The 13,290-nt window shown below is 45.1% G+C and overlaps 1 protein-coding gene across 2 annotated transcripts in view; it reads right to left on the bottom strand.

Moving 5' to 3' along the window:
- Nucleotides 1–10,981: 10,981 nt before the first annotated feature.
- Nucleotides 10,982–13,290, bottom strand: part of LOC142587437 (uncharacterized) — a 249,503-nt gene continuing 247,194 nt past the window's right edge. For both annotated transcript variants that reach the window (XR_012829530.1, XM_075698451.1), the window contains one exon: nucleotides 10,982–11,134. The gene's annotated coding sequence lies outside the window, so the exon portion shown is untranslated. The remainder of the gene's footprint in view (nucleotides 11,135–13,290) is intronic.

Below are 13,290 nucleotides of genomic sequence, written 5' to 3'. Positions count from 1 at the left end.
GTTAACGCTGCTACCGTTCGGACTGATTGGCCAGAGGTTGCGGAGCAAGCGGCTATTGCGCTCGCCCTAGTTGACAGGCGCAGACCTTTTGTATGTAGCGATTCAAAGTCGGCCGTTAGGGCCTTTGAGAAGGGCTGGGTGGCTAAGGTTGCCTTTAAAATTATGTAGACCTGCGAGATATCTCACCTCGTACTACTTATGTTGGTTTCCTGCTCACGTCGGTATCATTGAGGGAGCCCCTCTGAATCTCAATGAGTCCGCTCATGACGCAGCCCGAGATCTTAGCTCCGCTCTGCCCCGCGCCACGGCGCGGCGGTAGTCCCCGGGAACATACTCTCCTTCCACCTACAATGAGATCACGAAGTATGTAGGCAATGCTATCATGCTGATAACGCGCTGCCCTTCGTTACTGGAAAGTACCGGGCTCGCAGCGTTAACGAAAGGAAACTCATCAAGGGAGATGACGATTATCGTTGTGTGGCAGAAGGGGCACTGCAAAGGGTGTAAACTGTTGTTAGAGTGTAGGTATCAGAATGTGCGCAGTGAGCATCTTTTGTAAATAGTACAGTTAGATTTATCTGTTCTGTGTGTTAGTCACTGGCAGATTCAGGGAAAAGGCACTGCTTGCCCTGCTGACAGTAGACATGCCCACCGGCACTAATTGTGGCTATATTGTGCGGAAAATTGAGCATGCCATGAAATAGGAGCCTGCCATGAAAGCGGTTTATTACTAATAACCTAGTAATAAACCACTTCATGCGGGCGTCTACTTCACTGAATATTTACCCGGACCGAGAACTGCTTTTTTTTCGGGTATATTGGAACAATGGTTCCGTAGAAGACCGCGTTGAAGCACGTCTACTGGAAGTACCCAAAGAGAGCTCCGTCAGTGACCGTTGTAGGTGACTCCCAGACGAAGCATATTTACCAGCACTTCGATCCTACGGTGAACGAAACGCCAGCGTTTGTGTCGCAGTGCGGTGCATCAATCAGTGACGTACCAGCACTATTGGATTTCGTCCCCCAGAACACTACAACAATCGTCCTTCATGTAGGCACCATCGACCTAGCTCGAGTATCAGCCCGAAAAGCTTTCCAAAGTTACTGTGAAGTCATCAATCACATCGCCAAGGAACGTCCTGAAGTCACCAGAATCTATGCCACTCTCATACTACCAAAGACCAGGAACCGCCGACGAGGGTGCCTCAGCGCCACATTTGTTCGCTGCTTTGACCAAGAAGCGTGTTATTTCAACACCCTGTTGAAAAAATTCTGCAGTCGCTCTCGACTAGTATTTTTCCTGGACCATGGGTTCGAATGGCTGCCCCCGCACCGCGTGCTCGAAGCTGATGGTTTACACCCGAACTTCGAAGGCGTCTCACTCATGGCCTGTCACATTCGGCACATCTGTTACAAGCCGTCCAGTGCTATGTACCATTCTTGGTTAGACAGTGCTCCCAGCAATCCGCCTCAGCACTGCACTAAGGAACCGAGCGTTGAAGGCCCATCTTCTGACCCGGCGTTATTGATAGCACAGACAACGAATGGTAGTCCCTCTCAAAAGGAGTCATCATCCCACAATCGAAAGACACAGGTCCATCGCAAGAAGGCTGCTTCAAAGAATCGCCCAAAGAACGCCGCAGCGATAGCTCCGTCAGCTGAACAGTCGCCTTCAGCACAGGACGCTACAGGTTCCTCCCCGAAAGGTCCCCGCTACGAGTTTCGCAGAGCCCACACGAAAACCGTGGATGATGCACCGGCGAATTGACTAAAGGCTGTGTCTCCGGGTAACAATATTTCTTACCTCTGTTCAAATGAATTTCGAAGGCTAAGGAAGGTTACAGAAAAAAGAATCCGCACTGCTCTACATGTAGATACGCAAAATACCTACCTAGCTGCGGCTGTTGCACCAAAGGGTGCAACAGCCGCAGCCGTATTGTTGTAAAACCAGCTCTGTCGGACATGTCTGAGTGCAATATAGCTAGATGGGATAACATACTAACAAATGCTTCTCTACAACTCACCCGTGTCGTGTTAGATCACTATCGTTCTCCCAGTAAGAAATTCATGAACCAAGAAAGTCAAATTGCTGCGAGCTTAAACTTGTCCTATAGCCGATCCGCCGCATTGGAGGCATTCGCAACCAAAAAACGGAATGAAATCTACGCAATGAAAGCCAAGAAACTGTCCCTTGACGGTGTTGTGTGCTCTTCTGGAAGCCAGGACAAGGTATTCAACTCTGCCCCTCTTCAAACCAAACCTCTAGAAGTACACTCCGGCACTTCTTCGTCATCCTCTGTTAGTAGGTTTGCCCATCAGGAGCAGAATAATATTGTTAATATTTCGGACATTCAGCTAACAGCTGAGGAGTGCAGTGTTCTACGTCGTGGTCTTAATTTTTGTCCTGCAACAGGTGGACATAATGAATTTCAACTATTGAAAGACTTGGCTAATTTCGCCCGTAAGTTACGCTTGCGCGAATACTTCCATGACCGCTCCAATGCAAGCGATTCGAAACACGCGTTACCCTCTGACAAGCTCTGGGTCCCTCCTACACAGCGCGATAGGTTTTTGGACATGTATATCAAAGCAGTACAACGAGACGTTCTATAACTGTATCAAAAACAAGCACCCTTCCGCCGTAATTTGTCCGCCAGCGAAATGAAAGCACCAGATACCCTGTCCTCTCGCAAAGACATCGTCATTAAGCCTGCTGACAAAGGTGGTGCCCTTGTCACAATGAAAAAGTCCGATTACGCCGCAGAGGCCCACAGACAGCTGGAAGACGCGACGTTTTATAAACGCCTTGATCATGACCCCACTGAGCAATATAAATCTCTGATCAAAAGCACAGTGCTAGATCTCGTCAAGAAGAAAAAGGTGCCTGACAATGCGGTTCATTCTCTAATTCCACTAAGTCCTGTTGCTGGTCGTTTTTACCTTTTACCTAAAATACATAAGATAAACAACCCAGGTCGTCCCATCATTTCTGGTGTAGGTACAGTCACAGATAATTTGTCCAGCTACGTAGATTCCCTGATTAGTCATATCCCAGCTATGTTTGCTTCTTACGTAAGAGACACTACCCACTTCCTGTCGGATATAATCGATCTCATTATTCCTCAAGGTTCTCTTTTGGTCACACTTGATGTAGCATCTTTGTATACTAACATTCCACATTCTGATGGCATCATGGCAGTCGTCAATTGCTACGAATGTGTATCACCCGAGAAACTCATCGATAGCGACACATTGGCAACTTTGCTAGCCCTTATTTTAGAACTAAATAACTTCGAATTTGAAGGACAGCACTATGTGCAAGTTAGTGGGACGTCTATGGGTACGCAAATTGGCCCGAACTACGCCAATATACTTATGGGTCAGCTAGAAGATGAATTTTTGCTAACCAGGACGTTAAAACCTTTTTATTACAAACGTTACATTGACGATGTTTTTCTGATTTGGCCTCATGGGGAACAGGAACTGCTTTCTTTCATATCTGACTTTAACAATGCCCGTCCATCCATATCATTTTCTCACACGTATTCTGCATCTACTATTAACTTCCTTGACGGCAGCGTTTCAGTGCTAAATGATAAACTATCTACTGCCCTATACAAAAAGCCGACAGATAGATATCAATATTTGCACTTTGATAGCAGTCACGTTAAACATTGCAAGAATAGCATTCCTTATAGCCAAGCCTTACGTTTTAAAAGAATTTGTTCTGAGCAATCAGTTTCAAGAGAATTGCAGTACCCTAAAAAACGCTTTAGCCAAACAAAATTACCCACCACACTTAATTGACGATGCAATAAAACGCGCAGACGTGCATGACCGAAGGACGCTTCTTTGCATTAAGAACAAACCGACTCCCTCACCCCAGACAAATCTTGTCCTAACCCACACTGCGTCAGTCTTAAGTGTTTCGCATGTATTAAAGAAATACCACAATATTCTAATGCAAAGTGAACGCGTCAAAAACATATTCTCTGATCCGCCTAAAGCAGTATACCGTAAAGCTAGAAATATTCGAGACATACTAGCATCATCATCTAAGACTGACTGCCCTGATGCCATCGGATGCCATCCTTGTCGAAAACCGCGATGTAAAGTATGCCCCTACATGGTCACATCGCAACAGGTTACTAGTACCATGTAAATGTTTCCATGTAAATGTATCTTCATTTGGTTGATAGGCACATGTATATTAACTGTACTGACACCATGCAATGTATTCTGATGAAGGCCGGACCTCGGCTGAAACGTCAATAAACCGCTTCATACGCGCGTCTACATCACTGTGAATATATATATATATATATATATATATATATATATATATATATATATATATATATATAATATGAGCACTATGTTACCTGTGTTACCAGCCGTAAAAAGTTTGTAAACAGGGATAAGGTGCCTCAGAAAGGCTGCCTTTCTGAGGCACCTTATCCCTGTTTACAAACTTTATACCACAGTGTGCTATTCCATCTGTCAGCCCCTTTCTTGATTTTGGACTGCGTTACCAGCAGGATGTTACCTGTGTGTGCACTCTATGTTACCTGGCTGTATACTCCCTCGAGTGCACATCCAGGTAACAGAGTGCGCCCAGTGACTATCTTTTTACACATCCTACAGATACATCACCTACCTGAAAGATGTATTAACTACTAGCGTATCAAAGTAAAAAAACCGGGGGGGGGACGCCTGCCTCCCCCTCCCTATCTATCTTGACCGCATTGATCACCACGCGCCATCAAAAGTCATACGTACATCAAAGCCTCATGCAGCGAATTGTCTCTCACGACAAAGAACAATAGCGCGGCGGCTGGAGACGCGGTGGCACAACGCGCAGTGTTCGATGGCTTGCGCTAAATGAACCGAAAAAGAGGTGGACGCCTCCGCGGCCAATCCGCCGCTTTGCTGTGAGCGTATATGAATATACAACTTGCTTTGCAGCCGTCCGCGCGAAATGGAAGCGCTGCCACCTCCAAAGCTGAGCTGGAGCTGCCGCTTTCAAAACGCTTAATTCGAAAGAATGCAGTGAAATTGGATATCTATAACGTTCCTAATACTCTGAACTAAAAAAAAAACTCGAACAGTGGGGGACGCTGCCACTGGATGCTCCACCACAAAACCGTGGTCTTCGAAGCACTTTTTGACATGTAGCTTTTTCTACGCTATTTTTTTTTTCAGCCCTCGGCCTTGTCGTGACACCTTTTCTCTACTAGTCAGACAGATTATACACAAAAGTTCGGTCACTAACCAACGCAGAACCGGCGGTCGATGCTACAAGTGCCTTTCTTTCAAAACTGCGTGTGATTGCTGTAGCGAGATAGCAACGTGGGCTAGTTGGTTACGATTCATCGTACTTTTACCAACAGCGCACAAGCAACGCAGAAACATGGAACAAACACTCCGAAGAAACAGCGCCGTGTTGTGTTTCTTCCTTTTGTCCGTGTCGCTTTGGCGCTGACCACAAGTACGAGTCATTGCTGTGTTGATATTAGCAAGGGTAGAAGTAGGGCAGCGCGGAACCCGTAAATGCCTGCTTGGGCGTACAACCGAATAAATTATAATTGTGAGTTGGCTGAGTATGAAAGTTGTGTGCGGAGTATGGCCGTATTCGTTTGATTACGCGAGCGTCCAAGCAATACACCTGTTTCACTTTGGACGAAGTTCCGCTGCCGCTGAAAGCCAGCCGTCGCCACGTTTTGTCACCTTTATTCCTTACGCCACGAGGAAATATGGTTCCACCTATTAACGATAAGGCCTCACGTTCTCAAAAACATGACACTGGGCGCCATAAGAGGCGTGTATATGTAGGGTGATTCCGAATTTCTGATCGGTGGGTCTCGCAGCTATCGCGGCTGCCCACACACCGTCCGCCATCCCAAGCAGACGGAGCTGCACATGCTGCGCGCCGATTGGCTCGTGTCCGCCGGCAGAAGTTCGCGCATAGTTCTGTCTAAAATCTCTGTATATGCTTAAAAAAACAAGGCAGCGCACCAAGACACTTTAAACTCAATAAGTTGTGTTTAAATACCAGCCTTTCTTCCAGCTACGACTACCCTGAGTAACAAAATTAAATCACGGAGGCCGTGCTTTTGCACGCCCTGTTAGCAAATATAGATCTCGGAGGCTAAATTCACTTGTTAACCGCAGTGCGGCGCAGCCGCAGTGTGAGGTGAGAACAGTGAACAGACAATGGAGATACAGGGCCAAGAAATACCTCGGGTAACAGAATATAAATACCTTGGTATATGGATAAACCAAGGCAATGGTTATATGGAAACACAGGAAAAAAACATAACAGTAAAGGGGAAGAGAAATGCAGCCATAATGAAGCACAGAGCGCTATGGGGATACAATAGGTACCAGGTCCTCCGAGGTATGCGGAAAGGTGTAATGGTTCCAGGACTTACTTTTGGAAATGCGGTTGTTTGCTATAAATCAGGGGTACAAACAGGACTCGACGGGAACCAAAGGTCAGTGGGTCGCCTTGCATTGGGCGCTCACAGGAAGACTACAAATGAAGCTGTGCAGGGTGATATGGGCTGGACTATTTTTGAAGTGAGGGAAGCTCGCAGTAAAATTGAGTATGAAGAACGGCTGAAGAATATGGAAGAAAGTAAATGGGCTGGGAGAGTGTTCAGGTATCTGTACAGGCAAAACATTGATTCACAGTGGAGGAAAAGAACTAGGAAGCTTACCAGCAAGTATGCGGCCTGTAGGGTGGACAACACAGCAACAAAGAAGGTCAAGCGGAAAGTCAGAGAGGCTGAATTAATCTCATGGGTGGCGGCAATGGAAAAGAAACCTGCCATGAGTAACTAAACAGGAAAAAACGAAATCAGGAAAGAAACCATTTATGATAACTCAAACGGAAGCTCATTACTTTTCGAAGCGAAATCGGGATGAATTAGAACACGCACCTATAACGCGAGATATAAGAAGGAAGAAGAAGCGTGTGCTTGCTGTGGTAGAGCTAGGGAAACTACGGAGCATGTTTTATTAGAATGTGAAGAAGTCTACCCAGCGGTCGATTTAGGCACCACTGGCCTCCTTGAAGCCCTTGGGTTCAGAGGGAGCAGTGGTAAAGCAAACATGTCCGCAATAGTCATTAGTAAGAGGCTATTGGAGGATTGGTGGAAGAAAAGTAGGGAAACGACAAAAGACGGAGACGTACAAAAGCACAGTTCACAATAGGGGATCAGAAAATTTGGGCGTGTTAGTTCATAGTGTTTGTTTTCTTTTTTCATTGTTTAACCTAGGTAGGATATTAGGCAGTATAGTAGCAAGAGCTTGGTGGCGCAACCCACCGCCCCGTTCCAAAGGAGACGCTCATAATATCTATCCATCCATCCATCGTTTATGCCCGACAAAGTTACTCGATGATATATTGAGCGGGGCCATGTTGTGTTGGTGTGAGCGGTGAGGGTGCTCGTTGCAGTTACGCGGCAATTGAATCATATTTTGGAAGTGCCTAAACAAACTTGTGATCCGTACCGTGTGCATTAACCATCAGGAAACCTCTGGACTCGTGTAACGCTATTAGTTCGCCTTATGTTTCCTGTGATACGCCAGTGTTTTACGTGTACTACAGCGCGCGTCCGAGCTGCCTTTGTTCTCGCCTATCCGCGTTCGCTCGTGACATACCTGGTACTGTGGCTTCGAATTATGGTGCGTGGGAGAATTTGTTGAAAGTTGTGCTTTGGTGCACTGCTGTTCATCGGCAATTCGACAGTGTTCGCGCCGGAAAGAGCGTCGTCGCGTGGTGCCTGCGCGACGAAGGAGCGTTTGCTGGCCACATATTGAAGGTAAGCAGGTCTGACGCTTGCGCTCATTCTCGCAGCTTATGGTTCATGTAGTAAGCTTTGTGCAACGACAGCAGAACACTTTCGGAGCGTATGTTGCCCATGTTGCTGTGCACATTTAGCAAAGCACTTCACGATGTGAGTTTCCGTGAAACGTATTATTTCTTACCGCTTACTTGCTTTCTGCAGTGATGTGCTACCACCGTCGATTGCTGGGATTTAATGAGCAAATATTTACGTAAACGCCGAAAGTTACTGTTTCCTCGGCAGTTTCCCGGCAAGAAATTCTTCCGTGGATATGCATTTCCGCAAGTTACGTGTGTAATGCATGTCGATGTGTCATGGGCATCGCGAGTTAGCGGGCTACTGCGATGTTTGACACTGAGCAGATATTAGCTTGCGTGAAGAATATTTTATTGATACAGTTCAGTTAGAAGTCAAGCTTCGCGAGAACCTGTGTGCATTGTTTCTGTTCTTGGACGTGCTCGCGTATTTGTCTTCTATATTGCACGGCAAATATAGACCGATATTACAACAGCGAAATTTCTTTTTAATCGAGCCATCTCAATAAGACGCTCGTTTTCACTAATATTTTCATCTGAAGAACAGGATGTCAGCTCCTGCGATTGTTGTCAAAGTATGTGGGTTGTAGCACTGCGTAAATAAGAGCTGCGATTTTGTTGCGATGCTTTCCGCTCGATCTTTGCCTCTCTTATAACCCACTATCCACGGCTGGCTGTTCTAGTCAATAACGATGGCGGAATGTCAGTCAGACCACTGAGGAAAAGGAGTAACATCGGAAAGGGCAACGCTACAAAATCGCGGCCTATGTTTTAGACTGTTCGTAATCGCTTTTTTATTCACTACTTATTTAGGTTTCGGTGATAATTTCCCAGATAGTCTGATGTTTGCTGCTGGTTTTATTCTCGCCTGAATTTTACAATATAAGAGAGTAACCTCATGAGATATAACTATGAGACATCTGTACAAACAGGCACAGATTGATGTGCGAGTCCCCTTCTTTCAATTCGACATGACGCTGTAAATCACACGTTTGAAGCTTCACATCGCGATAAATTAAACCTTCCTTACTGTTGAAGGTTATGCGGATTCTGGAGTCAAGCCTACAACCTGTAGGAACCTGCTGCACTGCTAAATACTGGATCGCACAATGATGCACTTGGCCTGCATGCTTTTACAAGGTGAGTAAAAAACTGTCGCTGCACTGTGAGTCGTAGGATATGCTTGTGTAATATGCAATCATTTTTCTGTGTGTGCCACTTCCAGGATTTCTAGTAGCAGATCGCTTGCACAATACCTTTTATTTATCTGGGGAGCACTCAGTCGATGCAACGTAACTATATTAGGTTCTTCTGAGATAAATATAAACAGGGCTGGAGTTACTATGCAATATATACTCTATACAGACTGTATATTATTCGAGCCAGATTGCTTTTTTAGGAACATCATTGAGGAGCATGAGGGTGTCTATGAGCCACCCGAGAGAAACAGAAGGCTTTGGTTTCCTGAATTATTATCAGGCACGTAACCAAGAGGGGGCCCAGGGGGGCACGGGCCCCCCACCCCGAAATTAAGACACCATGCCCTCCCCCTCCCCGCTAACGCCACCACTTCTCACACACATTCCTAAAGCGCCGCCAAATCAATGTTGAAACTTGACAGCTATTCAACGGTCAACATTTTGTTGCCTTTTTCATTCCTTTCGGATGGCGGTAGTTATCGGCATTTCCTGGGATGTGAAGGCCAGCTTCCTTACCGATTTGGTGCCCATGCGATTAACTCGAGATGCATTCAGTTGTCACAGTCTTTTCGACGGTCATACGCATCGCTGTTGCTTTGTTAGTTCAACCTTCTTGCTGACAGATTCTCGTAACCATATACCCGCAATATGGGTTAGATAAGGTAGAATATAAAACAATGCGGAACAGCGGCCATCATCAAACCCTGCAATAACCGTTAAACCCATAAGCAACATGAATGTCATCCGTTACCTCGTCTTGTTTTTGGGTAATTCTAGAGCACGTTGCGTGCAAAATTGCCAACTGGAAACAAGAATCGCAAGGAGTTGAGAAATTAAGCGATATACTAAGGAATCCATTGTCGGGAACCGAGACAACAGCCAAAGAGGAAAAAAAGCGAGAATTAACAAATTTAATTGTTTTTTTCTGAAAATATTTATAGATGAACATCTTATTTAAAAAGGAAGTAGAAAAAACGCCGCCGGAAGTGGAGAACCATTCCGTGTGTTTTGAATAACGCCTCTAAAGTTATCAGTGGAGACGCCTGTCGTAGCCACTTCTCTGCTGTGCTTATGTAAGTCTCCTTCTAAGCTTTCGCGTAGTACGTCTAGAATCTCAGCGTCCTGCGCCCTATGTGGTTGTACGGGACTGGCAGTCATGCATCGTTATGTAACTTCCCAAATAATAATACAAGTCGGTTGCGGCACTTCAGTTGGTAGAGCATAAACGAGGGATCCAAAAGAACTGTGATGGTTACGCAAATATACGAGTATATTTCTCTATCATTCTTCCAGAGCTAATTCAAAAAACGCTACTATAGTCGGATACAAATTAAGTCTGCAGTGAAGCCCTGCCCACGCCTTCATCACTGTCACTGTCAGCCATTGTCATCACTGTCAGCCACTGTTCCTCCGGGAGGCTGCAAATAATTCCTACTTCAAACTTTTCCTGTTACCCAAATAAGGTGGTAACCACAAAAATAAAATCATTAGCGCGTAATTTTATACCTTTTCCCCCGCCTATTATAGTGGAATGGCCAAAGCCTAGTTGTCTATTGAACTGAAATAACATGATTGCTGTTTTGCAACTATTTATTGTCAAGTTTCACTTCGGTTGGCAGTGAAGTTTCATGAGTAAAACGGATTCAGCAGTGAAATGAATGGCCCCGCAGACTTTTGAAGAGTGAAATGCTCAGACTACATACACTTTGTCCATGTCTGTTGCACACCTCATTGCTTGCCGACGAAAAGACTCTTCAAGAACAGCAGACGCTCCGGAGGTATCAAGTACGACGCCTTTTTGAAAAGGCCGCATGACGACGATTTTGTTTGCTTCTGTGATTGGCAGGCGAAGTAACACAACTCCGTTTGATTTGTGTGCCTTCGTTGCCAACTGCTGTTTTTTAAGTTGTATTCTACTAATCTTTATTTTACACTTTGGCTTCTTTACTTGTCCTTGGCAGTGTTCTTCCTGCGCTTCTTTCCTGCGCAAGTCCATTGGCCATAGTTCCTTGTTTGCCAAGTAAAGGAGAGGTGTATCCCACAGGCGTACCTGTAAAATACACCTTATTTCATTTTTCTTTTGTGGGTTTACGCGTCTTTATGGCGAATGGTGGACGTTATTCGCATTTGTACTGGTAAAGTAACCCCCCTCATTTGCATAGACGTTACGTTGGCTTGCCCTCCCCCCCCCCCCGAAATAAAATCCTGGGTGCGTGCCTGATTATTACGTAGTCACTTCTCGCACTAATACCTGCACACCTAAATTCTTCTCTTTTCTCGGTCACAACTATGTATTGTACACCATAGTTCATCTAAAGAATACCAGCATGAAGACAATAAAATTTCCTGATTTATTAGGTAGCTTCCAAATTCCTAGTCACAGTATTAGTGCGCAATTTTTCAAGCAAACAACAAGCCATTAACCTTTTAATGTGGCAAGTTCAATATGTGTTCCAAGAGCTCGTGGGCTTCAGGGTGGAAGCAGGTCTCCTTTATATGTCACAGAAATTTCAGTTGGTGATAATGTGGTATAGAACGCTGCTGAATCATAAAAGTCAGCCCAGTAGAGTTAGTTGCAAGCCCACCATGGCAGCACAGCTGAAAGTAGATAATTCTCTGTTACACTGCACTTGTTCAGGTGATAAGACAAAGCTTGTCCTATGCCGTCATTTATCTCAAATGTGGAGAATATTTTTACCTCCTCTTTATTACTTATCAACTGCCGAATACACAAGCTTCCCGTGACACGCAAACAATGCGGAGTACTGTCTAGAACTTATGCATGCATTTGTGGTTTGTGGTGCCATACGCTCACCACCTCAGATTTTCGATATGTTACAAGGAGGCTTGCTTCACGCTCGAGCCACACTGCACTTGGTGCAATTTTGAAACAGCCACTTTTTGATATAATGTAATTATTTGTTGCACTCTCACTGAATTGAGGTTTTCTACTGTGAATAATGTGGCGGTTGTACGAAAAGGTTTTAACCACCTAAAGACATGGTTTAGGCAGAAAGCCTCCTAAGTAATGCTGTCACACAAAAGTTGTATAACAGTGCAGTATAATTACTCAAAATCCATCCATAACTAAATTTCTGGCGTTCAAGCCCTAGCTTTTTGAACACAATTGTGTGTGCACCCAACATCTTCCTTTTTAACCACTATTTTTACGGTGACAGTAAGCGGTTTAAAGTAAGCGGTCCAATCTGTCTTACTATGTCTGGTTAAATTCCAATGCATTCTTGACTGTTGCTGCAATGGCGGCGGCTTCAAGACCAACTAGATGTCCCAGACTTAGCTGAAAGCATGGACACAGTGGTTGTTCCTTTTGGTGATGGTTGTACGTGTGACTTGGCAGTTTGCGTTTCAACTTGTGCTGGTTTTGATTGTGGTGGGTTAGACATGAGACACGAGCTATGGAAAGAAGAATGATGGGTGTAACGTTAAGGGATAAGAGCAGATTGGGTGAGGGAACAAACGCGAGTTAATTACATCTTAGTTGAAATAAAGAAAAAGAAATGGGCATGGGCAGGACACGTAACGAGGAGAGAAGATAACCGATGGTCCTTAAGGGTTACGGACTGGATTCCAAGGGAAGGAAAGCGTAGCAGGGGGCGGGTGAGATTAAGAAGTTTGCAGGGACGACATGGCCACAATTAGTATATGACCAGGGTAGTTGGAGAAGTATGGGAGAGGTCTTTGGCCTTCAGTGGGCGTAACCAGGCTGATGATGATGAGACATGAAATGAGAGCTCATGGCATGTTCTGCACTGCACAATCCGATCCTTTGATTGCCATCCTGTATAATAGTTCGTCTTGGACTGCTGTCTGATTTGTTGAGCTTTTGGCCGGATTCTTATGGATACAAACCTGCATACTGGGCTAGGCAATCATGCCATTGTGCTTATTAGCAACACAAGATATACACAATAATATTGTCAGGCATGCTAAGGCATGTGGGCTGACCCTATGTAGCACACCAATGATGGTATGGCGTGGTAACACTTTTCGCTTGCACTGCTGTGGTGTTATCAGATTAAGGTAGAAACAATGACATCTAAGCTTCCAGTACCTGCACTTGCAATTCAGATACTAGAGTATGCTAATCGCTGGCAGTGGAAGTTTGCAAAGCATTGATTACATACTAAGCCAGCCCACCTCCCTTACGTGCCAGCATCACGCCCGCCTGTTACACACCACCGCTGA

The sequence above is a fragment of the Dermacentor variabilis genome, chromosome 7 (genome assembly GCF_050947875.1).
Source record: "Dermacentor variabilis isolate Ectoservices chromosome 7, ASM5094787v1, whole genome shotgun sequence".
Classification (NCBI taxonomy): domain Eukaryota; kingdom Metazoa; phylum Arthropoda; class Arachnida; order Ixodida; family Ixodidae; genus Dermacentor; species Dermacentor variabilis.
Note: the sequence above shows the minus strand (reverse complement) of the source record. Positions and strands in the feature narration are given on the sequence as shown.